The sequence below is a fragment of the Pygocentrus nattereri genome, chromosome 7 (genome assembly GCF_015220715.1).
Source record: "Pygocentrus nattereri isolate fPygNat1 chromosome 7, fPygNat1.pri, whole genome shotgun sequence".
Classification (NCBI taxonomy): domain Eukaryota; kingdom Metazoa; phylum Chordata; class Actinopteri; order Characiformes; family Serrasalmidae; genus Pygocentrus; species Pygocentrus nattereri.
The window spans coordinates 29,877,257-29,903,144 of NC_051217.1; the positions used below are offsets into that span (position 1 = coordinate 29,877,257).

Sequence of the window (25,888 nt, forward strand, 5' to 3'; positions counted from 1 at the left end):
CGCCGCAATCGAGTCGCAGAAACCTTGCGGCAAACGAGACCACGTGTATTGGTGTTGGCGATGAGTAAAAGCGAAAATCGGCTGGGTGTCAGGTTCAACAGGAATGCTGAAAAAAAAACAGAACTAACATCTAAAACAGTAAAAAATGCGTGTTGACACGGAATGGAGGTCAATATCAAAGAGACATCAGGCACAATTGGGGCGATAGGCACGATGGCGTCATTAAGGCGTCGAAAATCTTGAGTGAATCACCAAGAACCGTCCGGCTTGGGGACTGGGTTAATCGGTGTGTTATAAGCACTTTGACATGGGACGACCACACCTAAAGAGAGAAGTTTCTGTAGAATAGAGTCTATACCACACAGTTTGTGCTCGGGCAAAGGGTATTGTCATGATTCAGATGGTTGGCAAGGGGAGGAGCACATTTTGGTAACAAAAAGTGCAGCTGTCCTGTTATTTATCTGTCTTTTCTTAAACCTAACTTGCCTGGCACTGCTGTGGATTGAAGTCCACATTTCAAAAAAAAAAATACACAGTAGTGATCAGACAATGCAACATCCTTAATAGAGGCTGAAATGTTAAGACCCTTTGAGATAACCACATCCAAAGTGTGACCATGGCAATGTGTGCTTCCAGTCACATGCTGAGAAAGTTCAAAAGATTCAAGTACATCATAGAGTTCTTTGGCGTAATTATCCTTGTGATTATCAATATGAATGTTAAAATCACCAGCAATAACAAAATGATCAAATTCAGTAGAAATAAAAGATAACATATCTGTGAAGTCATCAATAAAATTAGCATTGTACCTTGGAGGTCTGTAGACAGTTACTAATAATATTCTTTGTGCCCCCTTTAAAATCGCATCTAAATATTCAAAAGATGTGAAATCACCAAGTGGTAACTGCTTGCATTGGAAAGTATCATTAAACAGCATTGCTACACTTCCGCCTTTCTTGCCGGTGCGTGAAACATTTAAAAAGTTAAAGTTTGGTGGAGCCGTCTCAGTTAACACAATATCAGCACTATATGAGTTTAATGTCTCTGTTAAAAGCATGAAATCAAGCCTGTGAGTTGTAATTAAATCATTAATTATATAAGACTTATTTGTAAGAGATCTGATATTCAGTAGAGCTAACTTAATAACCTGTGCACTTTGTTTCAAAGACTGTGAGTTACTTCTAACATACTGCAGGTTGGATGTATTCACAGTATCTGACCTAAACTCCTTGTTCTTTCTGCTTCTGATACGAACTGGAATGGGAAAGATAATTTGGACACAGGGTCCATGCTTGTTTTGGAAACAATACCGCTGATATCATCACTGTAGTAGCACAGACCCAAAAGAGAGAATGCAGAAAGGCTGAGCGCAGATGGCGTAAAACCAAACTTCACACACATAAAGAGAGTTTCTTCAGTTCATCCCACACCTTTTTCATGTCATACCACGATTTATAGCTTTCATTCATGTAAGATAGGTCTCATCCGGGATCCCCTATGCCCTCATTAATCCCTGGGGTATGCGGGTATTTGCGGATTACTTTCGGTCCAACCAGCTAGGTTGGACAAAAATGGATCAACATAATAGCCCAAATTACATCTACGCATCCATGCAGCCGGTGTCTCTTCCGGCTCTGGTTGGAACGACGTGCCCAGTATGGAAAAATACAGTGAGAGCTGTACTGAGAGTTTCCACCATAGGACGTTCCCTGTCTCCCACTAAGCGCTTAGGTTTAAATGTACCCTCTCTACTCTCACTCTCGTACTCCCGCCCACCCTACAGGGCTGGGTCGGTTCGCTCTGAACACCCAGGTGATCTCGACAACCAGGTAGAGGTCCAAAAACGATTAATTGGACTTACCTGGGTGAAGAGAACACGTCGGAGGTCACCATTTGAAAGGACCGGCCGTTTTTGGTCCGTTCATGAAGAGGAACCAGAGAGTGGATCACCTGTCCTGTGGAAAGCCTCAGTCGCAGCGAGCGCGCTCGGTGCAGGAAGACAGAACGACTCTCTTAATCAATCAAAGAGTTTATTAAGTCTTCTGCACAAAGAAAGAAGGGCACTCCTTCTTTTATACAAACACGTCCTGCCCTGTTGCGTACAAGCAAACAGGGTGGACCCAAATAAGTTGTCTAACAGTCATGAAATGCTAAGCTGACACTCACGGACCACCGGAACTGCCCAAAGGAGGGGGGCTTATGCTCTGTGTACGATAATCTTACCTACGAAAGAGAACAAATGGTTCTGGACAGAATGTTGTCCCGATAAGAGGAGCAAGTTGTTTGTGCAAACTGCCAAGGACAGTAGCTATGCTTGCTGCAAAGTCTGCTTAGGGCAGAGTTAGAGCAGACTTAACCCTTTCAATAACAATGATATATATATATATATATATATATATATATATATATATACACACACACACAAACACTGAATTGTTGCAACACTGTGCTAAATGAAGTAAAGAAGCTGTGTGGAAGCACCAACAATAAATGTTTACTTTCATTTATGTTCTTAAGAAACCGTCTAAATTAAGAATTGAAATAAAAAATGCTCATTAAAGACTTCATAATAAATGCTCGCTTACTTTTGTTTGACCATGAAGATCTAATATATTTTTAACCTTCAGAACTCGACTGTCTGGCGGAGGCTTCATCCCGAACTCTATGTCTCCAACTTCAAGTGATGAGCCTTGATGTACCTGAATATCGAACTCTTCCCCAAAACTTTATGAAATAATCAACATTGGTGCAAACTTGTACTTCTGAAACTATAAAAATTACTTCAAGCTTTACTTAGGCTATTGATTTAAATGACTTCCCTAAAGTTTTCCTGACGTTCCTCAGCCGAACAGGTGTACATGTCTGCGCCGCACGCTCAACCTCCCTGTGCTTATCAGCAGTGAAGACCACCCCACGGTGGTACTGATCCCGGCTCACTTGTAAAATGAAACTGAAATACTTGTTGTTCTTAGCTGAGACCCCACTTCCGTCGGGTTTGGTCATTTTAAGGCGGAGGTACAAGAACACTATCTCTCCCCTCGTTGTCCTCCTCTCTCTCTCGTTTTCCTCATTCATTACTTCTTCAAAGTACTCTTTCCATCTACTCAACACTCTCTGTTCACTCACTAGTACATTTCCCTCTTTATCCTTTATCAGCCTAACCTGCTGTACATCCTTTCCAGCTCTATCTCTCTGTTTAGCCAAACAATACAAGTCCTTTACTCCTTCTTTACTGTCCGGCCTCTCATACAGCTCATCATAGGCCTGAGCCTTTGCCTTTGCCACCATTCTTTTTGCTATGCGACTAGCTTCACAGTACTCCTGCCTACTTCCTTCATCTCTCTGGTTATCCCACTTTTTCTTAGCTGCCTTCTTCTTCTGAAAACTCTCCTGGACTTCCTCATTCCACCACCAACTTTCCTTGTCTTCTTTCCTCTGACCACACGAAAACACCCAACACATTCTTGCCAGTTTCTCTCACCACCTTAGCTGTAGTTTCCCAGTCCTCAGGTAGCTCCCCACTGCCCCCAAGGGCCTGTTGCAAATTTTCCCTGAACTGCCTGCAACCATCCTCCTCCTTCAGCTTCCACCATCTAATCTTTGGCTCTGTCTTCACTCTCTTCCTCTTCTTTGTTTCTAATCTCATTCTACAGACAACCATCCTATGCTGCCTTGCTACACTTTCCCATGGCACCACTTTACAATCTCCAATCTCCTTTAGGTGGCATCTCCTGCTAAGGATATAATCCACCTGTGTGCACCTCCCTCCACTCTTGTATGTCACCCTGTGTTCTTCCCTCTTCTGAAAATACGTGTTCACCACAGCCATTTCCATTCTCTTTGCAAAATCTACAACCATCTGACCTTCCGCATTTCTGTCTTTCACACCATACATAACCAGAACCTCTTCATCCCCTCTGTTCCCTTCACCAACATGTCCATTGAAGTCTGCACCAATCACCAATCTCTCCTCTCTAGGGACACCATCTACCACTTCATCCATCTTACTCCAAAATTCCTCTTTCTCCTCTAACTGACAACCAACTTGTGGTGCATAAGAACTGACCACATTCAAAATCATACCATCAACCTCCAACTTCAGGCTCATGATCCTGTCTGACACTCTCTTTACATCCAGAACACTTTTCCCAAGCTGTTCCTTTAGGATTATCCCTACTCCATTTCTCTTCCTCTCTACACCATGATGGAACAGTTTGAATCCACCTCCAATGTTCCTGGCCTTGCTTCCTTTCCATCTGGTCTACTGGACACACAGAATATCTACCTTCCTTCTCTCCAATCATGTCTGCAAGCTCTCTGCCTTTACCAGTCATTGTCCCTATGTTCAGAGTCCCTACTCTAACCTCCACACTCCTGCCTTTCCTTCTCTCTCGCTGCCGTCTAACCCGCCTTCCTCCTCTCCTCTCTGATGGTCTTCGAACTACAGTAGTCCAATTTCCACCGGCACCCTGCTGGTCAACAGCAACGGAGGCTGTCGTTGTGAACCCGGGCCTCGACCGATCCGGTATGGCAATCATATTTGTGATCCGCATGATAGTTTTGGCACAAGTTTTACGCCGGATGCCCTTCCTGACGCAACCCTCACCATTTATCCGGGCTTGGGACCGGCACCAGAAGTACACAAATTACACCCCTAATGGCTGGTTTGTGAATATGACTGTATATCTAAAAGACACTAATACCACTTTGTTACCTCTCATTTAATCCACACTGTGAGGAAAGCCAAAACTTTAAAGGTGAGTAAACAACTTGTTTGAAATAATCATGTTTTTTCAGTGTTTCTGTATAAAGATAATGTATGTTGCAGAAATTCAGTGTATTATCACTGATCCTTCATATTCAGTGTTTAGTCACTTTTTTAAATTCTTCACAGCCCTCTCAGCAGAAACAAGAACAAGAACAGTTCATTTAATATCCAAAATGGTCTACAGCCCTAAACACAACAGAAACACATTAGAATAAACTAATTTCATCAAAACATCAACACTAGTGTTCTTTCAGAAACAATAACAGCTGTTGATAATAAGGCAGATTAACTCTGTCTCAGTCAATTAAGTAGTAAATCATTATTTCCAACTGAAATGACAATGTGTGTATATATAAATATATATATATATATATATATATATATATATATATATATATATATATATATATATATATATATATATATATATAAACATGAAACAGTACATAAGCAAGGAAAAAAGGTACGGGGCTCAATCTACCTGGTGTGGTCTGCAAATGTAGTTTATTTTCAAGTTTGCTTCTGAAGTTCAGTGTATCAGTTTTGCAATTTGGGCTACAGAATTACAGTTTTGGTATATGATCAGTTTGAAAAAGAGAACTTGGTTAATGCTGCAAAAGCTTGTAAGCAAATGTAAAAAACTGTAGTATAATAATGAACTTAATTAGCTCATTTCAAATATCCTGTAGGATATAAGCCCTGCAAAGCTGGGATAGCAGATTACATGTAGGGCAACCTCACCTTTGTATTCAAGGCTGCCTCACAGTCTTTACACTGTCGGCCTGGATGTGCATCAGGTGCTATTGGATATGTGCATCGTCCAGGAGAACAGATGTCCTCACAGCGCAGAGCGATGCTGGACATGGCAGGATTCTGAAAGCTCAATAGTCCAGTCAGTCAGAACACACACTGTCTAAAAGGTTTACTATAGACTCACTGATCCAGCCCCTCCGAGCCACGCCAGCCACGGGCTGCTCTCCGGGCTTTCCCCCTTCAGCACTTTGTTTTGGACAGCGAGCAACCGCGTGGCCCAGGGGGCGGGGCGAGAAACCACCCGCGCAGCTGCAGCCGCTCACTGGGCTGAGGCAACGCCGTTAAAACAGCTCACTGAACCTCAGTCGGGTGAGTAGCTTTGAGCCGTACTCCATGTGTGCTGACTGCTGTGAGTAGTGTATATATTTTTTTTTGATCAGTGTATGATTTATGACCCTCCCCTGTGTGATTTATGATCCTTGATTTATAACCTAGATTTATGACCCCTCTGTGACCGGTCAATTTATGTGTCAGGCCGGTTTGAGGGACAGGTCAGCCTGGGGTGTGTGTTTTACAACACCACAATCAGTGGAGTGGGGGGGGGGGGGGAGTTTATCAGTGTGATTCCAAAAGTGTGTTAAGTGCCACAAATTAGTTTGAAATGTTTATTTAGTCTTCCTGAAACTGTTTTGCTCCAGAGAAGTTTATTGTTTATTTTAATATTTGCTCTGGTTGTGTACAATATTTAATAAGAGTCTGACCAGGTTTGAATTTGTCCAAAGAAACATGTTTTCAGTTTTGTTTTTTAAGAATGAAAGAGGCTGTTACACTATAGGATAATGTTCAGTTGGGCTTTTAAAGGCTACAATAAAGGCCACAATAAGGTTTTCAGTTACTTACCTGTCATTTGGAGAGATTCTGAGCTTTATTTTGAGGTTTTGCCAGTGAAGCTGCTACAAGTTTCTTCCATTAGATTGTTTGTTTTCATTGGGGGTTTAGAAGAAACTAAAAAAGAAATCCTTTTTGTAAATTTTCTTTGGAAAGAAATGCTAAATGCCTGCATGTGGGAGGGGTTGAGGGGGTGTGTGCGATGGGGCTTAGGTGTGTGATGTCTAACCAATCAGAACTCGGATCGACACAACGTGGGACAAGAGGTGTGGCACATGAGAAAATGGTATATAGAGCCGTGCAATAGCGGCCCCACATACTTTCAGCTCCAACCTTTGCTGTTGAGAAACTGATCGAAGCCGTGGACTCCAACATTCTCAGTGAATATGCTGCATGCTGTAGACTTTTGCCCAACATTGTTATAAGAAATTCAAGCAGCATCACAACATTTCTTTGTTTAACAGGATTTTCTTGGTGCATCTGAGCTTGAAACGATCCTTGCTATTAGAAGTATTGAAGGATTATCTCAACTTTGTGAAGGTTTGTCACAGTCTCTCATTTTATTTGTAGTTGCTGACATTGTCAGAATAATTCTTACTTTTTTGTTACAGAATCTGAACACAGTGGTTATGAGAATCCATTGGGTGAGTTGACTGTTTATACTGTATATTTTTCTGTTAGTTGTTGGTGTGTAATTGTAACGCAGATTTCAAAGAAGTTCATTTATTATAATGTATTACATAATACATATAAATGTATTATTAATATTATTATTATTATTATTATTATTATTATTGTTAAGTAAATAGATAACATTAGATTAGTAAGAAAAAAAATCACTTTTCTCTAAGGTAACTTAATAATAGAAAATAATTATAAAAATTAAAATCCATATTATTTATCGGTAACAGTATTTAAACTGCAAGCAGACTAGCTTGTAGAACCCCTGGGACCGCCCACTGCGCAAAATATTAACCAATTAGCAATCAATAAGTTTCGCTACGCGAGAGGATCTCTCTCTGGTTGGTGGCTGAGCGGTCTGGACGTCTCTCCTGCTACGCGCTAAACACTTTGGATTTTAATAAGTTTGTGAGTAAATATTGCAGGCTAAGCAGCATCTGCAGCTTTACTAAAGCTAGAAAGCTTAAGTTCGCTAATTTAGCCGCTAAACTGACCGTGAGGAGGACCGCTGGTGACTTTCGTGACTCGCACACGGGAGCCGAATTATCGTCAGGGGTTGCCAGATCGGAATGAAACCCCTAGATTGGATTTGGTGAGTGATCAACTTGTGAAAGTTAATATTTTGGCTAAAACAATGCTCACAGTTAAAGGTCCAACTTCTAAAATAGTACTGTAATATACTAGGAGTGGGGTAATTGAACTGTTTTAATTTTAGTCATATTTTTCTGTTGGGTTACTGTTGTAAGATGGTTCTGTGTTATTTCCAAGTTAAAAATGTTAATTGTGTAATTATATGATGATGAAACTGCTGTATATAGTCCTGAATGTAAAGAAAATTGTGATTAGATACTAAAGGCCCTGTATTACAAACAGGCCAGTTTTGTGGGGATGGAGACCTGCGGCCTGGTTACAAGAAACCCAGTCGTGCAGGAGACAGGATGGCGAGCCACAGCCCAAAGGGCTTCTTTCTGATCTTCAAACCTTGAATATCCCTATTTTTCACCCATGAGGACTTTTTTTTTTTTTTCACGAGTAAATTGCACTTGACTCTCACCTAATGGACAGGAGTTAACAAACTCACAGGAACTGTTGATCGATGGAGTAACAAGTCTCCCTGAATTCAAATGGTTGATTCCCATTCTCAAGTGTTATAGTTAATTGAATTGATTGAATTGGTTTGTATAGCTGATTATTAGTGGGTTTAATATCAGTCTATTCATATATTTGTTTTATTTTTGTGAAACCGCTCATTTTTGTTATTCGGATTGTTGCTGATAATTATTGAATACTTTGAAAGAGGAATAGTAAGTAATTATTTAAAACTACTTCAATATTTTACTTTTATTACAATACTCATTTCAACTCTTTAGACTTTAACAATTTTTTCCCCTTATTAGGATACTTACCCTAATACTCACCTGGACCCTCAATAACCATATTTACCCTAAAGGCTGGTCCGGAATCCTAAAAGAACCTGAAAATAAAGACAAGTTATCCCAATAATTTATACACTAATTATAAATACCTACCTGAGCACTGAGTAATAAATACAGGAAGCCAAACCTAAAACAACAATTACTAGCGTAAAATAAGTACTCATTTAGTATAATAAGTATAACTTTAATAAGATACTAAAGAGAAGGAAACCAAAGAATACATACCTGTGTTCTGATATTTTTGTTGTACTGAATTGATTTAGTGGTCTTATTTGTTTTCTTTGGGAAATCTCACTGCACCCATTGTTTATCTTTGTTTACATTAGTTTTTTTTATTTAACTTTATTTTGTGGAACCCACTTTAAACGTGTTAATACACTAGTTTTCATTCACCCGGGCTTGTGTCTCTTATTTCCACTGCTCCCAGAGTGAGCCTATCTGGTCCATATTTTTCCCTTGTATTTAGAGAGTAATTGTTAAAGTAAGCACCCCTAGTGGGGCGTTACATAATACTAACTCTTATTTTCTGTAGCAGCTCTGACCCGTTTGGTTGAAACAGGCATCTTAACACCGCCAGGATTCGATGCAGCACCCGGTACCTCCACGGCTTGTGAACCTGGCGCTTTGACTGCATTTAGGCCCTGTTTAACAAGCAGTCCTGGGGGCCTGCCACAGTGTGGAGAGAGTCAAAGTGCTGATGATGAGTCAGCTTCCCGTGGAAAACGTCCAAGAACGTGTCTGAGTACAAATAACAGCTCGATTTCACACGGGAAACGTCTTCGGTTAGATGATCGTTACAAATCTGTGGGTAAGAAAATACAAATTAAAGTGAACACTTTACAATGTAATTTTTAACATTAACTGCTGTGTGTAAATTTTTTCCTTAAACTGTTTACAGATTTGCATACCAGTGACCGAGCTGCATGTGGTGGTGGTGTGGAGCAGACAGGAGCGGCTTCGGAGTTTGACGCTGTTGTCTGGACTGAAGCTTTTGAATACGTGGGACCAGAACAGTTTCACAGAAAAGCCGGATGATGCTGTGGATACTGGACTAATTAATACAGGACAAATCCAATATCAGAAGTGAGAGACATTGATGGAGAGGTTTTAAAAGCAAATCAGCTCAAAGCAGCTCTTACCTTTCTAGCGACATTGGTGGGTCAGCAATCTCATGAAATTACGAAAAATACTATTGAGCAGCGTAGACAAGGCGCTATTGTGCGTAGATTAAATAATATTGTTCAGAAATGAGCAGAAAAGAATCAGGAATTGGCAAAAGAAAATCCTATACTGTCTGAACAGGTAAAGCATATACATGTGGTACAGGTTATGCGCGAAGAACAAAACACATTTTAAATCTTTAACAGACGTAATATTTAAACTCAACAGGGTTTTACAGTTAAAAACTTCAACAAAATTGTCTGTTTCAGGGTCATCTATGTAGTTATTGGTTGGCAATTTGAAAATATTTCCGTTCTTTACATATTCCTGTTTACCTGTTAAACAAACCACATCATCAGTACATGATAGATTATTGTTTTAAATAATAATTATTAGCAAAAAGAAGCAGACAATAAAAATAATGGGGTCTAAAAGGTGTCGGGAGTCAGACAACACTCCATGCGTTAGCGCAACAAATGATGTTTGGGCACAGATGTCTATTAGCGATCAATTGCAGTGTTTAAATGACGAGTGAGTCGGCTACTAGTCTCAATCTGCAAAACACTCAACACGACGTAAACGTTAATGATTATACCGTACATGATGGTTTACAGATGACATTGAATACAATGCACAGCCCAACAACACGCCGTAGACGCTGTGATAATTATGGACATGCCATAGATTTTATGTATAATACAGCCATAACTGATGCCTGGGAGCAGACATCTATTAGTGGACGCCTGATATGCTTAAATGATGAGCGAGTCAGCTCTAAATTTCTTAGAAAACCTGGTAGAAAATAACATGCTACACTTAAACAGAGAACAGACAGGCACTGGTCTGCAGACACAGATTTCCTACACTCAATCCAGCAGCTCCTAACTTTGGTTTATGTAGTGATGACGTGTCACAGTTGGTGAGAGATGGTGAAGTGGATGTACTGTAGTACCGAGAATTGGGTTCAAGTGTTGTGCTACACAGGACATTGAATTTACGTGATGCCCCATCCACAGATATGGCCTCATACTGTCTATGTACATGTTATCAGACATTGTATCGTTCTCCAGGGTGTTGGCTGGTGATGGCAGCGTTATCGACATTACTCTAAGAGGTGGTAGTTTAACGTCTGATGTAAATGCTGTGTTGTTTTCAAGAGACGGTTACAACATTGACAGGTTTGCAGATGCAATTGAAAGGGTTATGCAGAGTAACAAGAACATTCCAGCAGATAATAGTTTGGTGTTGAGTCTCCATAGCTATGAGTAAAAATGGTGGTGTTCGTCGTAAAGTGCGTGATATTGCACACAATCAGGTGATTGATGGGAACAGAATGAACCTCTTTTGCCCTACAAATATTTCAGATCTGTCTTGCTCATTTTCTGAACCCACATGCTGCACAACACGTTAGAAACTATAGCCGATCAGATACAGGCAAAGGCTGGTTACACGCGCGATCACAAGGTCGGGTTTGATGACATTTGGTCGTTTCGAATACAAGTTTGGTGTCCTAGTCGTCTTCCACTAGAGCAGTTCAGGTGGTTTAGAGAAGTACCAAACAAGACAAACCACATTCAAGGACTGTTTCTGTATCTCCATGACGGTCATATTACGTGATAAATTTGAAAGCGTTCGTGGGCGTGTCATATGTACAAGTTTTGTTAAAGGGTATAGTAACGCGAGAGATCCTAGTTGTAAATATCATTGTGATGTGTGTCAGGACACAGATTGCAGTCAGAAACCCGACGTATCAAGTATTGTGAAGACTGTTAATGCTACTGTAAATCTGATTATTATGAACAACACAAGAAAAACAGCTTATTACTGGGGAGATGGCGTCCTCATGTGATTTGACAAAATACTGTAGATCATGCGGTCGACATTATCATGTTAGTTTAACTAAACCAAAACCCCACAAGTGTGTCAGGATGTTGTGTTCACTGCGGTGAAGAATTAATATCAGATACAACACATGAATGTTACATACAGCCAATCAAATTAAAAGAACCAAGTGAATCTTGCATCTTCTTTGACTTTGAGACACGATTTGAAAATGGTAAGCATGAAGCTAACTTTGTCTGCGCAAACACATTTGACAGTAGAGTTCACAGCAGAGGGGTCAGACTGTGTAGAACGACTCCTCAGAGTTTAGAACCCCCAAATATCAGGGCTACACATGGTTGGCGCATAATGTTGCCGGTTTTGACAATTTCCTATTACTGGAATATTATCCAAAAGCGGGCATTGCTGTCAAAATCACCATGATGGGGTGTAGACTGATCTCCATGTATGACGAAGCATACAAACAGCACTACATAGACTCGCACTCGTTCATTCCAATGCGTTTGGCTAATACAGCATCGGCGTTAAATCTAACATGTTCAGAGAAGAGACATTTTCCCCACAAACTTAATCTGACAGAAAATGAGAACTGTGTGGGACCAGATCCTGAGCAGAGTTTTTACGGCTATGACTGAGTGACGAGGACAGAAAGCAGTTTGAGTGGTACACTGTAAAAAATTTCCCTGGTAAAAAAACGGTAAAGAACTGGCAGCAGGGTTGCCAGGAACTTGCTGTTAAATTAACGGTATCATACTGTAGTAAAAATGTAGTTCATTACCTTTCCTGACAGGTACAGCTACAGATATTTCCTGTAATGTAATGTTTTTACTGCTTGTCTTACCAAAACAACAATTTGTCCTATCATAGTGAAGACAGGTAACATGGCATTTTCAATCATGTGACTTTAGCAACGAAACAAAAACAGTATGTCTTGCAAGACACTTGTTTGTTTATTGTAAATAAAGTTTTGATTCCACTTGTGATATATTTGAATATTTTTCACACAAGAAAATATCATTTCAACAAAGAAAACCATTTAGGCATAAGAACATACAGCAAGTATTCTCAAGTTTCTCTTTGAATACAATATCAGCATAAACAATTTTTCCCCATTTTCTATAATCAGTCTGTGACAAAATATTCAGCTTAAAGAACTTACAGCAAATAAAAAAACAAATGAAGAAAACAAACTAAAAACTGTAGCTGCCATATTATCAAAGCCAAATTCGTGTTCTTGGGTATCAGGCTGTGTGACAGACATTGATGACCAAAATGCTACATTATCAAAATCAAGGAAAGAATGCCAGTATAAATGTAAACTTCACCTTGCTAATACTGGTATTATCTGAGAGTCATGTGACTATATAGCCGATCATATGTGCCACATAAGCTAAATGGATATTATACTGTAAACAAAATTCAGTGTACAGCATATGGTGCATTATACAAGTATAACACTTCAAAACAGTAACGGCTGTTGACAGTAATGAATGTAAGTGAGAGAGCAATAGGGTGTCATGGGAGTGAGTGACTGTGTGAGCTCACTGACGTATATGAAATCCCACTCAAAGTCCACAAGCTTCCTCAAGAGACTGGAGACGTTGCGATTGACTGTTGTTATTTTCTTATGGATGACTGCCAGTTTTCTTCGACGGCACTTTGCCCCGTCCAGCCTTTGTGCCCCTCTCTGGGTTTATTCCCACAAAGCATCTGAAAAATTATAGAGTAAGCTGGAGATGTTGTGCAAAAGTAACATCTTGTAACGCAAATGTGTTTTAAGCTACAAAAATGATACTCTTCAAATGTTTTTTCAAGAATTCTTTAGTAAAACAATGTTTCTATATAGAACCATGAACACCCAAAGAACTATTTGCATGCTTAAATGGTTCTTTGCATAATGAAATTGTTCACAGATTGATGGATAATTTGTTGTGTATGGTTCTGTATAAAACCTTTTTGACAATGATTACAGATAACATCAAAAATGGTTCTGCTATCCTTAAAATGTCAAACTTATAACAATTGATAGATATACAGCACAGTTTCTGGTGGTGTTTGATTTCAAAAAGGAGTTGTTTGTTTATGGCAGGAACGATGTTTTACTACGTGAAGCTTGCATAAAGTATTGTGACGAGTTTATTCAGTGTACAAAGCTAGACCTGTTTAATTATACAACATTAGCATCATGTTGCATGGCTGTGTACAGGACACTTTCTTCCCAAAGACACACTAACGCTGACACACAATGCGTACATTAACCAACACAAGACCTTCTCAAATGTTTCAATTGAATGGCTTGAGTATATTAGGAGTACCAGAGGTGTTGATGTGCACCACACGCTAACTCATGGTGAAATGAAGTTTGGCGTGTATTATGTGGACGGGTTTTATGAAAAGGATGGTGTACGAAAAGCCTTAGAATTTAACGGGTGGGGGGCGCTAGTGAGCAATCAATGGAGTAGGTTGCAACTTTAGTGAGCTCTGCACCAAAGTTATAATTTTCCCTTTTTAAATGGCGCTTTGGTCGACTGTATAATATTGAAAGGCTACCCAAGATTACGTTACATTTTTTTTAGACGATATATTTCCTGACGAATGTAAATGGCGAACAACCTGCGCAAATACAAATATACGGACAAGCCCGCTACTAGCAAGACGAGTGGCGTCACACCTAGCAACAAAACTAGCCCGCCGTCCGAGATGGATGAACAAGCTAAACAACAAACTGGTATGATGACGGACATAAAGACAGAGCTGTTGTTGTCTATTAAAGCGGAGATGACCAAGCTTTTCCAAACTGAGTTTAAGTCTATCATGGCTGAAGAGTTTAATGGAGTGAAGTCGGAGCTACAAGCAGTCAGACAGGAGATCGCTAGCAACACCTCCGCACTTCGGTCAGACTTGGATCTCATCAGGACAACGGTGTCAGACGTGGAAAGAGGACTCTCGGGATGTTCGGATGATATCACGGAGTTACAAAATACTGTGCGTAAACTGGAGGAAAATGTTCAAAGTCTACAGGAGAAATGTCTGGACATGGAAGGGCGGATGCGGAGGTCAAACATCCGTCTATTGAATGTAGCTGAGGTAGATGGTTCCAGTACCCCTGCCTCTGTATCAAAGCTGATTAAGGAAGTCCTCAAAATGGATAAAGACGTGCTGATTGATAGATCTCACCGCACCCTGCAGGGGAAACGGGCAGACGGTAAACCGAGAGCGATCGTAGCAAAATTGCATTACTATCAAGATTGTGTGGAAATCCTCAGACTTGCACGGGAATCTGGTCCGCTACAACACAAAGGTTCAACCATACTTATCTTCCCTGACTACCCACCGAGTATAGCCCGCGCCAGGTCGGCGTTCAACGAGGTCCGTAAACTACTATGAGGACGGGAGGGGGTCCGTTATGGGCTCCTATACCCAGCCCGACTCCGGATCACATACAAAGGGAAGGATAAGCAGTTTCAAGACGCAGTAGAGGCCATGGCTTATGTTAAGGACAATATTCTGTAAGGTAGCGTCGTTTTTATACTGTCAACAGACTTTTTGGTGAGTACACGAACTTGGGCTTGAACACGTCTGAGTCTTTGGTGATGGGGATTGGAGATGCAAGAACTACAGCAGATTTGTTTTTTCAAGAATTTCTGTTAATTTGATTGAACTGTGGTACATTTATTATTGTTTTTTTTTTTATAACCTATATCTCTCCCTTATTATTAATCACTGTGTATCTCACCTAATTGTTTACCTGTCATCAGTATTATAGCCTGAGATTAGATACTAATTGCCACTTTTACTTTATTTTTAATTGAAATGTTTGGGTTACCTTATTTGATATTTTAATATATAGTATATGTGCAGAGCAAGCTGCAGAGCTGGAGTTCTCTTAAAAGCACTTTATGTGTGGATTTTCTTTTTGCGAGGGGTTAGTTTCTCACCATGTTCTAGTTGGTGACTGGGGAAGGGTTACTGTTGCACTAAATGTATTGCTCCTATTTTTTTGTTGTGCTATCTTTCAGGTTAGTGGAGGGATCCTCTTCTGTCTGCATTACACAAAAATTACCCATGGTACATCCATATTACTACAACTCATAAATACATAAGACTAACATAAATGGTTGCTCACACTGATAAATCAAAAACTTGTTAGATAAACTTTGTAAGTTGGAACGTTAAATCCTTAAATCACCCAGTGAAACGCCGAAAAGTACTTTCACACCTTAAACAACTAAATGCAGACATTGCCTTCCTGCAAGAAACCCATTTGAACACGTTTGACCATTTTAGACTTAGAGGGGGATGGGTTGGACAACTTTTCCATTCTAATTTTCATTCAAAATCTAGGGGAACAGCTATTTTAATTAAAAAGACCATCCCATTTGTAATGTTAAAAGTTGATGCTGACTCAGCTGGTCGTTATATAATAGTTGTGGGCAGACTGAACAATACACCAGTAGTTTTAGTAAACATATATGCACCTAATTGGGATGACAGTGCATTTTTTACCAGCCTCTTTTCCCTTATACCCGATATAGACACACATCATCTCATATTAGGAGGAGATATTAATTGTGCCCTGACGCCCTCATTGGATCGTAGTTCACCCAAGACCACGCAACAAACCTGTTCAACAACTGTGCTTAATCAGCTTCTAAAAACCTATGGAATGGCTGATGTATGGCGCTTTCAGAATCCTGGGCGCAGATGCTACTCCTTCTATTCACCCGTTCACAAAACATATTCTCGTATTGATTATTTTTTGTTGATAGTAGCTTATTGCCATTAGTCACGGAATGTGAACATCAGGCAATAGTAATATCAGACCATGCACCATTGTTAATGACATTAAACTTGCCTACTTGCAGCAGTGGATATCGGCCGTGGCGATTTAATACACTACTTCTCTCTGATACTGAGTTTGTTAAATTCATTTCTAGAGAAATAGATGACTTTTTAGAATGTAATCAGACCCCAGGAATGTCCTATTGTCTAATTTGGGAGACGTTAAAAGCCTATCTCAGAGGCCAAATCATTTCATACAGTGCCCGTGTAAAGAAAAAACAACAGGAGCGGCTTAAAAAGATCGAAAGCGATATTCTGCAGTTGGATGGGGTTCTCTCACTTTATCCATCCACTAATTTATTTAAGGAACGATTAGCTCTTCAGACAGAATTTAATTTGCTATCTACAAAACTTACTGAGAATCTGTTAAACAAATCTAGACACAAGTCATATGAACATGGTGAAAAAATTGGAAAAATCTTAGCCCATCAATTACGGCAACAGAGTGTTGATCAGTCAATTCTTGAAATTACTGATGAACTTGACAAAAAATTAACTGATCCTTCAGAGATTAATAATAGGTTCATGGAGTATTACTCACTATTATATACATCTGAATCTAGTAAGAATGAGTTATTGTTTGACTCATTTTTTAGCAAAGTTACGTTACCCACTATAGATGAACAATTTGCCTTAGATTTGGAGAGGCCATTTTCAAAGGCCGAAATATTTAAAGCTATTGCCTCCATGCAAAGTGGGAAATCGCCAGGGCCAGACGGCTTTCCAAGCGAATTTTTTAAGAAGTTCTCCTCACAACTTTCCCCTATACTGCTTGCTGTCTATGATGAATCCTCCATCTCTGGATCATTGCCAGAAACCATGAGGCAAGCCGTTATTTCTTTAATTCATAAAAAGGGTAAGAGTAAATTGGATTGTAGCTCATATCGGCCTATTTCATTGTTAAATGTTGATAGTAAAATATTTGCCAAACTTTTAGCACTTCGATTGGAAATTGTTATACCTTCAGTAGTGTCTGATGATCAGACTGGGTTTATTAAGAATCGGTATTCATTTTACAATATACGTAGACTTTTGAACATCCTCCATCATCCCACTCCACTCGATATACCTGAGGTGCTTTTGTCCTTAGATGCTGAAAAGGCATTTGATCGGGTGGAGTGGGATTACCTCTTCTATACATTGAGAAAATTTGGTTTTGGTCCAAAATTTATATCATGGATTCAGGTTTTATATTCCTCCCCTTTGGCAGCAATTCGGACAAATAATAATATATCATCTTTCTTTCCATTAGGTCGCGGGACTAGGCAGGGCTGCCCCCTATCGCCCTCGTTATTTGCACTGATGATTGAGCCTTTAGCAGTTGCAATACGGTCTGATAATACTATTAAGGGCATACGGAGGGGTGAATCTGAACATAAAGTGTCCCTCTATGCGGACGAGACCTTGCCTCAAATATTGTCATTACTTGGTAGTTTTGGAAAAATATCAGGCTATAAAATAAATTTGCAAAAGAGTGAACTTTTGCCGATCAATACAGCAGCCAGACTAATCACATTTGACTCCTTACCATTTAAACTGAGTAAAGATAAATTTAAGTACTTAGGTATTTGGGTTACTAATAACTACAAGCATCTCTACAAAGCAAATTTTATTCCACTGATGGACTCTATAAAACAAGATTTCAAACGCTGGCGTACATTACCGATTTCATTAGGAGGCAGGATAAACACTGTTAAGATGAATATCTTGCCAAGATTTTTATATCTGTTCCAGTGCATTCCAATATTTTTAACTAAATCTTTCTTTTTACTCATAGACAAGCTAATATCAGCATTTATATGGAATGGGAAAAATGCACGCATCCGCAAAAGTATCCTGCAGCGACATCGAGAACATGGTGGACTATCGTTACCCAATTTTCAGTATTATTATTGGGCAGCCAATGCCCGCTCTATGTTATATTGGTTTAAATCATATATTGATGGTCCTGAGTGGCTGTCTCTTGAGAATTTGTCATGTCAACCTGCCTCATTACATGCATTGCTCTGCTCAACGTTCCCATCACCTCATCCAGTATGCAAATACTCTCTAAATCTAGTGGTTAACCATTCTCTCAAAATATGGGGACAGTTTAGAAGACATTTCTCACTTAATGATATCTCCGTCCATGCTCCCATAGCAAAAAAAATCACATGTTTACTCCTTCTATTATAGATGACTCTTTTAATGCTTGGTCTTTAAAAGGTCTCAGGGTATTAAAAGATATGTATGTTGAAGGCAGTTTTGCAACTTTTCAACAAGTGAAAACCAAATTCCAAATTCCTAATGCTCACTTCTTCAAATATCTTCAACTTCGCAGTTTTATATCATCATCTGTTTGTAATTTCCCTTCATTACCATCTGAGTCGCTTCTAGAAACTCTTCTAGAAGTGAATCCGTATTCTAAAGGAGTCATTGGTAAAATTTATAGTATAATGAATACTCATAATATGGGACCACTGGCTCGCGTGAAGAGGCTGTGGGAAGAGGACCTGGCTACAGGAATAACTGAGGATGTCTGGCAATCTATATTGAAAAATATTCATCTATCTTCGATATGTCAAAGACATCGAGTGATCCAATTTAAAGTGGTCCATAGATTGCATTGGTCCAAAGTAAAACTGGCAAAATTTAAACGTGAGATAGATCCTCACTGTGATAGATGTGAAGTTGAGCCTGGAACTCTGTACCACATGCTTTGGCTTTGTCCAAAACTTGAAGATTTTTGGAAGTCTATATTTAGGTTTATCTCTGATATATTGGGGACAATAATAGAGCCTGATGCCATAATCTCTATAGTTGGCATTGCACCACAGTATTCTCATTTAAATCAAAATAAAAAAATCCTTATAGCCTTTACTACTCTTTTAGCTCGAAAGCAAATACTACTTAAATGGAAGGATAAGTCCCCTCCAACTTTTAAAATGTGGTTTATTGAACTTTTATACAATTTGACTATGGAAAAAATAAGGTATTCTATAAGAGGTTGTGCCTACAAATTTTTTGATATCTGGCAACCGGTTTTGGATCAAATTAGGGAGATGGATCCCTCGCTAATCTCATTCTCACAGGAGTAATGTACATATTTTGTAATTTATCATTTTTTTTCTTCTCTCCTTTTTAAATACTAATACTTTATGAATCTTTTCAAATCTATATTTGCATTTGTGCAACATTTGGGAGTTGTTTTGGGTGGGGGGGTTGAAATAATGGCAAAAAATAAAACGTGTATTATATAGTGTATTAATGCTTAAGATGTTCAATAAAAACACTTTGAAGAAAAAAAAAGAATTTAACGGGTGTATGCATCACGGTCATGAATGTCGTTACAGTCCGAACCAGCCCCATCTGATGTCAAAGGTGTTGTACGGCGAATTGCGAAAACAGTGTAACACCAAGGTTGAGATCCTTGTTCGGGCATATGGTTTAGATGGATTTAAAGATCCATGAGGTTTGGCATTTTCCAGACAGTTCTGAGACGTTGTTCTGCGAGTATGTAAAGACTTTTTTTTACAGTACAAGTAGGAGGCCAGCGGTTATCCAGCACACGCTGTCACAGAGGAAGAGAGGGCAGAGTACATCCGGGATTATTTTGAGAAGGAAAAGATTCAGCTGAATCCTGACAAGATGAGCCTGAACCCAGCACGCAGGTCTATTAACGTTGTTAAACAGCTTGTGGGGTCATTTTTCAATGAGGGGAAAACTGGCCAGTGCCTGAGTTGTTGACCGATCCAGAACAGATTTCACAGCACATATTTGGTGACTGATGATGTTAAACACTTCATTTGTGTCTGATGCCACAGCGCTGATTCAGTGGTGCTATTCTTTCAGACAGCTGCCCAACACGTGACATTAATGTGTTTCTCTGCGCTTTTACACCAGCGCACGCTCGTTTAGAACTGTGCAATCTGATGGGTAAATTAGGTGACAGACTTTTGTACAGCGATACTGACAGTGTTATTTGTTTCTCGTGAAGACGATTGGGAACCCCCTCTGGGACCCTACTTAGGTGACTTGACAGACGAAATTGGTGGTGACAATTGGTGAAATTGGTGGTACAGAGTTCTGCTCCGGAGGGCCCAAGACATACGGTTATCGCACAGCAGCCGGTAAAACATGTATGAAAGCAAAAGGTATCACACTAAACTCTGACAATTCAAAAGTCATTACACTAGACACACTGATTGGTCTTGTTGATCATTGAGGTAAATCGTGACCGTAGTCGACACATACTGGCTCATGCAGACGGCATCGTGAGAAATAAAAAGAACCTGACATTGAAAAACAAGTTAGTGGTGAAACGCTTTAGTCATATACAACAAGCGGGTCCTGTTGTCTGATTTTTCAACGCTCCCTTATGGATACTAAAGGTGTGCATCATCATCTTGGGGTGCGAGATGTTGAAGGGTTTGATTTTAGCTTACAACATCCTTTTTTGTGTAATAAGTGGGCCATCAAATTCTGGAAAAACATTTTTTGTAAAACAGTTGATTGAACATACTGATGAGTTGGTTTCAAAGAAAATAGAAAATGGTGTACATTTATGATTGTTGGCAACTGCTTTATGATGTTAAAAATAAGAAATATTATAAACAAACAACCTTAAATGATGACACACTTCTACCACTTAACAGGAATCATTTATTAATTATTGGTGATGTAATAAAAGACGCTAGCAATAATGCTGAAGTGGAAAAGGTATTTACGCAGTATGTACACCATCGAAATTTAAGCGCCATTTACCTAATACAGAATTTATTTTTTCAAAGAAAGTCTAGTAGGACAATTGGTTTGAACACAAATTACCTCATAAATCATGGGTCATAAATCACACTGGGGTCATAAATCATAAACTGATTGAAAGTGTAGGATAAGTACTACTCATGACTTTTTGTGGATGGTTCTTTATGTTGTAAAGTCTAAACTTTGGAAAACAAGATGTAGAATGACTATCAACCAACAGTTTGTTTCAAGTGATTCCGTGTTTGAAAGCATTGAAACAGAATTGAAAAGACTGAAAACAATGAATTCATTGGTTAAGTACACAGACATGTGGGACTCTCTTACTTTGCAGACAATATCCATCAAAGTCTGAAGCCAGACTGTGCCAAGACAAAAACATGATGTGAAGGGAACTAGAAAATTAAAGATTACTGTTATCACAAGGGACACTAGTTAAGTCGTCCTCTCTGTCGGCCACATCGGACTGTGGAGGTACAGCAGAAGGAAGTTCTTCAACCATGTTGGATCCAGCTACTCTAGTAGACTCCCTTTGTGTGGCTGCTTTGGGGGGACTCTCTGCCTTCATGCTGTCAGCTACAGCTTTGAGGAAGTTACACAGAGGTGCACCTGAACTGAACTCCTGGAGATCCTCTGTTGTTTCCTAGCTGCAGATGCTCAGCAAACAGTCAATCACAGCTCTCACAGTCTCAGCTGTAATATGAGAGAGTATGTCTTCTAGAACCTCATGGATGTTGACATCTGAGTCTTGGGAGGCACTTAACCAGTCAGACACTAAGCACAGGCGCCAGAACTCCTGCACCTTGGCTGCAGTAGACAGGACAAGGTTTTCTGCAGTTTCTGTACTGGTACTTGCAGTCAGAGGAGAGCCATGTGGAGAGTTTGCACAGCTAAAGACCTCAATAAGAGGAGTTTATCTACAGAAACAAGCACAGAACAGAACATTTAACCTCCTGAGCATCTCAAAACATTCATTAACAGTATTTTACATCTTCAGAATTAAGAAGCAAACTGAAGAGTCAGTGATGCTGCATTTTAACATGTTAGCTGAATTTTAGCCAGTGATCACTGATGAGGGTATTTGGTTATATTGTGTTCGACACTGTGTACTTTTCATAAATTAACAAGTTGATTATTTGGTTCTTTAACGCATGGATTTTTAATGAGGATTACATTAAAGCTGTAATATCTTACCTGATCCAGAAAATCGTCCAGTAGAGTGGAAGTGAAGGTGACAGTTGCTTTTGTACTGAGCACATCCTTCCTCTCTAGCGGCAAAGTCCTCAGGATTGCAGTGACCTCTGTATGGATTTGGTTGAAAACATTTGGAAACATGACCTTTCAAACATCATCCGTGAGGCCAAAAGAGGTAGTGAGCACTAGCAGTCACTGAGCTCATATGGATGTCCTCACTATTCTGTTAAAGACAGATTCATATGGTGTCTCAGTGAAAAGCTCATTTTTAGTTATAAAGCAGTACAACTTTCCTGCACAGCTCATTCTGCTCTCTCCTAATGCAGAAGTGCTTACAATCCATCCATCCATCATCCAGTTTTCTCAAATTTCTTTTCCCCAAAATTTAGATGGATGGAAAACAGGCTTAAATAAAAGATAAAATAACTTATGTTCATGTGTTTCTGTCCTACAATCAACATGAAACCTGAAACAATAATTCAAACTTAAAAAGACGGCAGAAAACTGCATACGGTCAAATGCCAAGTGAGAGCTGTTTCTGTAGGATGATCACTGTGAAGCAGCATCCAACTTAAGCCCATTTCGAGCTGGATTAGTTTTACCAGAGCAAGTCCAGTAATGTAATTTGTAAGGAGTCTGACTGGCTGATTTGTACAAGATGAAGTATCTGTGCAATTAGAGTTTAATATGACATTATTTCATCTTTATCATGATAAATTACATCACAATATGCCACAATATGCTTTTCTGGGCACATCATGGATATTATCAGTGCTAAAAATCTCTTCCCAAATGGGTGTTTGATTAAGAATCGAGTATAATTAGTCTCGATTAACTGGATTCAGTGTGTAAAATGCTGAATAAATGTAACTGGATTCATAGGATTGGAAAGCCTTTTTAAAATGTGGCACTACTTTGTCTGTTCTTACTTCTGAGATGTCAGGAAAATAAATATCATATATTGTTTATTGTAGAAAATATAATGAAGTATCGTCATATTACATTTTGTCATTTCTCCAAATGACCTCATATAGCTCAGATAGAAATGTCCCAGCCCAGATGTTGACTTCAGCATTTAGATTAGAGTTAAACTTTCCCAAAGGACAAATAACAGTAACTCCCATTTAAAACCAGATTATTAGGCTAGTAAAGTGAACTCACTTAACTAAACAAACATCCAACAGGACTGTACTGTACTGCCTTCTGAGAGGGACTTTCAGATATTTCATTCTCCTTCTATTTAGCCCATCACCGGACTTTTTTGCTGTTTTGAACTTGATAATAATAGAACTGAGCTCAGAGCTCCATTTTAGCGGTTAGCATCATGTCCAGGTTGGCAAAAAATAGAGGTGCTATTATTTATTTCTGGGATTTGTTAACACAGAATCATTAGGTGGATTTGAACAGGACTACTGTGGCTGAAGGAGCTCCAGGTTTGATGAATTATAGAAAGGAACTCACTCTGGAATTATTACTTAGCAGACGTGTGAAAATACAGATTTGTATCGGATTAAAATCACAGATCTCACTGATAATCACTCAAATTACAGCTCCTCTCCAGATAAAACTAATCCAGCCTGAACAGGGCTTTGGTAAATCAGTTTACCTGACCACACACATGTGTCCAGTCTTGTTTGCCTGCACTAACCTGGATTAACCCGCTCCGCATCTCCCGTTTCTTTGCGGTTATCCATCGTTTGTCTTTTTATTTATCTCATTTCTTGTGTTCTTTGTAAGACTCCCTTCCCTGTGATAAAATCGCTGTAACTCACTGCCTCGAGTGGCTTATTGGTTTCATAAAATGGCAGGCAACACAAAATATATTAAAGCCCACAATGTTCTAGATAATTATTTAAGTTCTTATTATCGACATAAACGAGTTTTCCGCCAAGAAATGTAGTTCCTTTAGAGGGCGGTATCGTTGCTAAGCAACCAACTGACCGCTGAATGAGGAGATCGTTCTGTCTCCAATCTCTATAAACTGCGGTCATTTCAAGATTTTAAAACTTTTTTCGGGCATTAAATAACTGCGAACACATGATAACACAGCACTGTTTAATGTAAAAACGTTTACTTGCTGCTTCGCAAATTACCGCCGCGAGTCTTCAGCCAGTCTCACACCACTTTTCTCACGCTGGGGCTGAGTCTCAAACGGCTCCCTGCTCCCTACATAGTGCACTAATTTAAATACTCCTAAGTAGACTCCTGCACCCCAACAATGCAAACTATCATTAAAAACGGTCATTTTGGATTCATCCACATTCAACCTCGACAGGCAGTCACTATTTCACAGCAGAAGCTAGAATATCTAAACTTAATGTTACAGAGCTAACTACACTATTTATCTAGGAGCACGGAGCCGTTTGGGATTCAGCCTGAATTTGACGCTGCTTCTGACTGAAACTCGGACATTTGAAGCGTGTAAGTGATATTAATGTTGTAGTTGTTGAGCATGTTTGATATCTTTCAGCCTGTTGTCTAGCTGAGCAGCCTAGTTCTAGTAAAGACGGTAATCTTTCAGTCTCTCAGTTTTAACAGAACCGGGTTCTTACCTCATCAGTTCACTCGGTGCTCCGTGCGATCACAGATTAATCCATTAACAGCTGAAGGGCTTTTCGTGCCGTGGCGCAGTGATACAGACTTCAGTAGCTGTGATGCGGTCACAGCGGCGGTATATCGTAGATTTATCAACGGCTTCGAATGCGGCTCAGCCAATCAGATTTCAGGACCGGTGTTCCGGTAAGTTCAGTTCCCTGTTCCCCCTCATTGCGCATGTCGGGGTCATGCGGTCTTCAGGTGCCGCTGCTCTGCGGGGCTCATATCGGCTTAGTTCGGTTGTGTTTGTACGTGATTTCGTCCCGTTTCTCGCGGTAAGCGATTATCACGTTGTTGGTAAATGGACTTGTAATTAAACTCGTTTTAAAGTATGAAATGTGCTGTTTGTGATGTACATCATTTATGTGATCTGCGTATCACGTGACGGGACACAGTTATGCAGCATGCCGCCTGCAGTTACGCGTTTTGATTGCTGAAGAATAAAGAAGTCACGTTATCTGTTATATCCTTCGTCTTTACCTTATTTCAAGAAGGTACAGAACATAGCATGGTACCAGGAGTTTCGAACTCACGTTAAGCTCGCGTGCAGATGAGCGAATGACTGTTGAAGGCAACAAGAGGCGAGTAAATCAAGACAAAACAAAAAGTTAGCCTGTAAGTGGCTAGCTACGGTGCTCGGGAGTGGGAACTAGCTTCGAGCCGGGAAGATGGAGCAGTATCTAAAGCCACCAACCGAACTAAAGTTGACGGGAAATGTCGAGGAACAGTGGAAAAGGTTTAAGCAGCGGTTCACCCTGTATTTGATTACAATGGGGGCAGACGAAAAGGAGGACACTCAAAAGGTAGCACTGTTTCTGACAGCAGCAGGAACCGACGCCCTGGATGTTTTCAACAGCATGCAGCTAACAGCGGAGCAACAGAAAGACTATGCGCTGGTAGAGAAATTTGAATCATTCTGTACGCCCCGAAAAAACGAGACATATGAAAGGTACATGTTCAACAGTAGATCACAGACAGAGTCAGAGTC

At 39.8% G+C, this 25,888-nt stretch overlaps 2 long non-coding RNA genes across 2 annotated transcripts; one reads left to right on the forward strand and one right to left on the reverse strand.

Moving 5' to 3' along the window:
- Window positions 1-7,456: 7,456 nt before the first annotated feature.
- LOC119263678 lies at window positions 7,457-12,435 on the forward strand. The gene is made up of 3 exons (XR_005130453.1): window positions 7,457-7,682; window positions 9,062-9,334; window positions 9,425-12,435. It is a non-coding gene; the product is annotated as an uncharacterized LOC119263678 (long non-coding RNA).
- Window positions 12,436-21,356: 8,921 nt separating this feature from the next.
- On the reverse strand, window positions 21,357-24,946 carry LOC108414792. Its single transcript, XR_001856913.1, has 3 exons — window positions 24,858-24,946; window positions 22,306-22,412; window positions 21,357-22,028 (listed from the first exon to the last, which is right to left on the reverse strand). It is a non-coding gene; the product is annotated as an uncharacterized LOC108414792 (long non-coding RNA).
- Window positions 24,947-25,888: the final 942 nt, after the last annotated feature.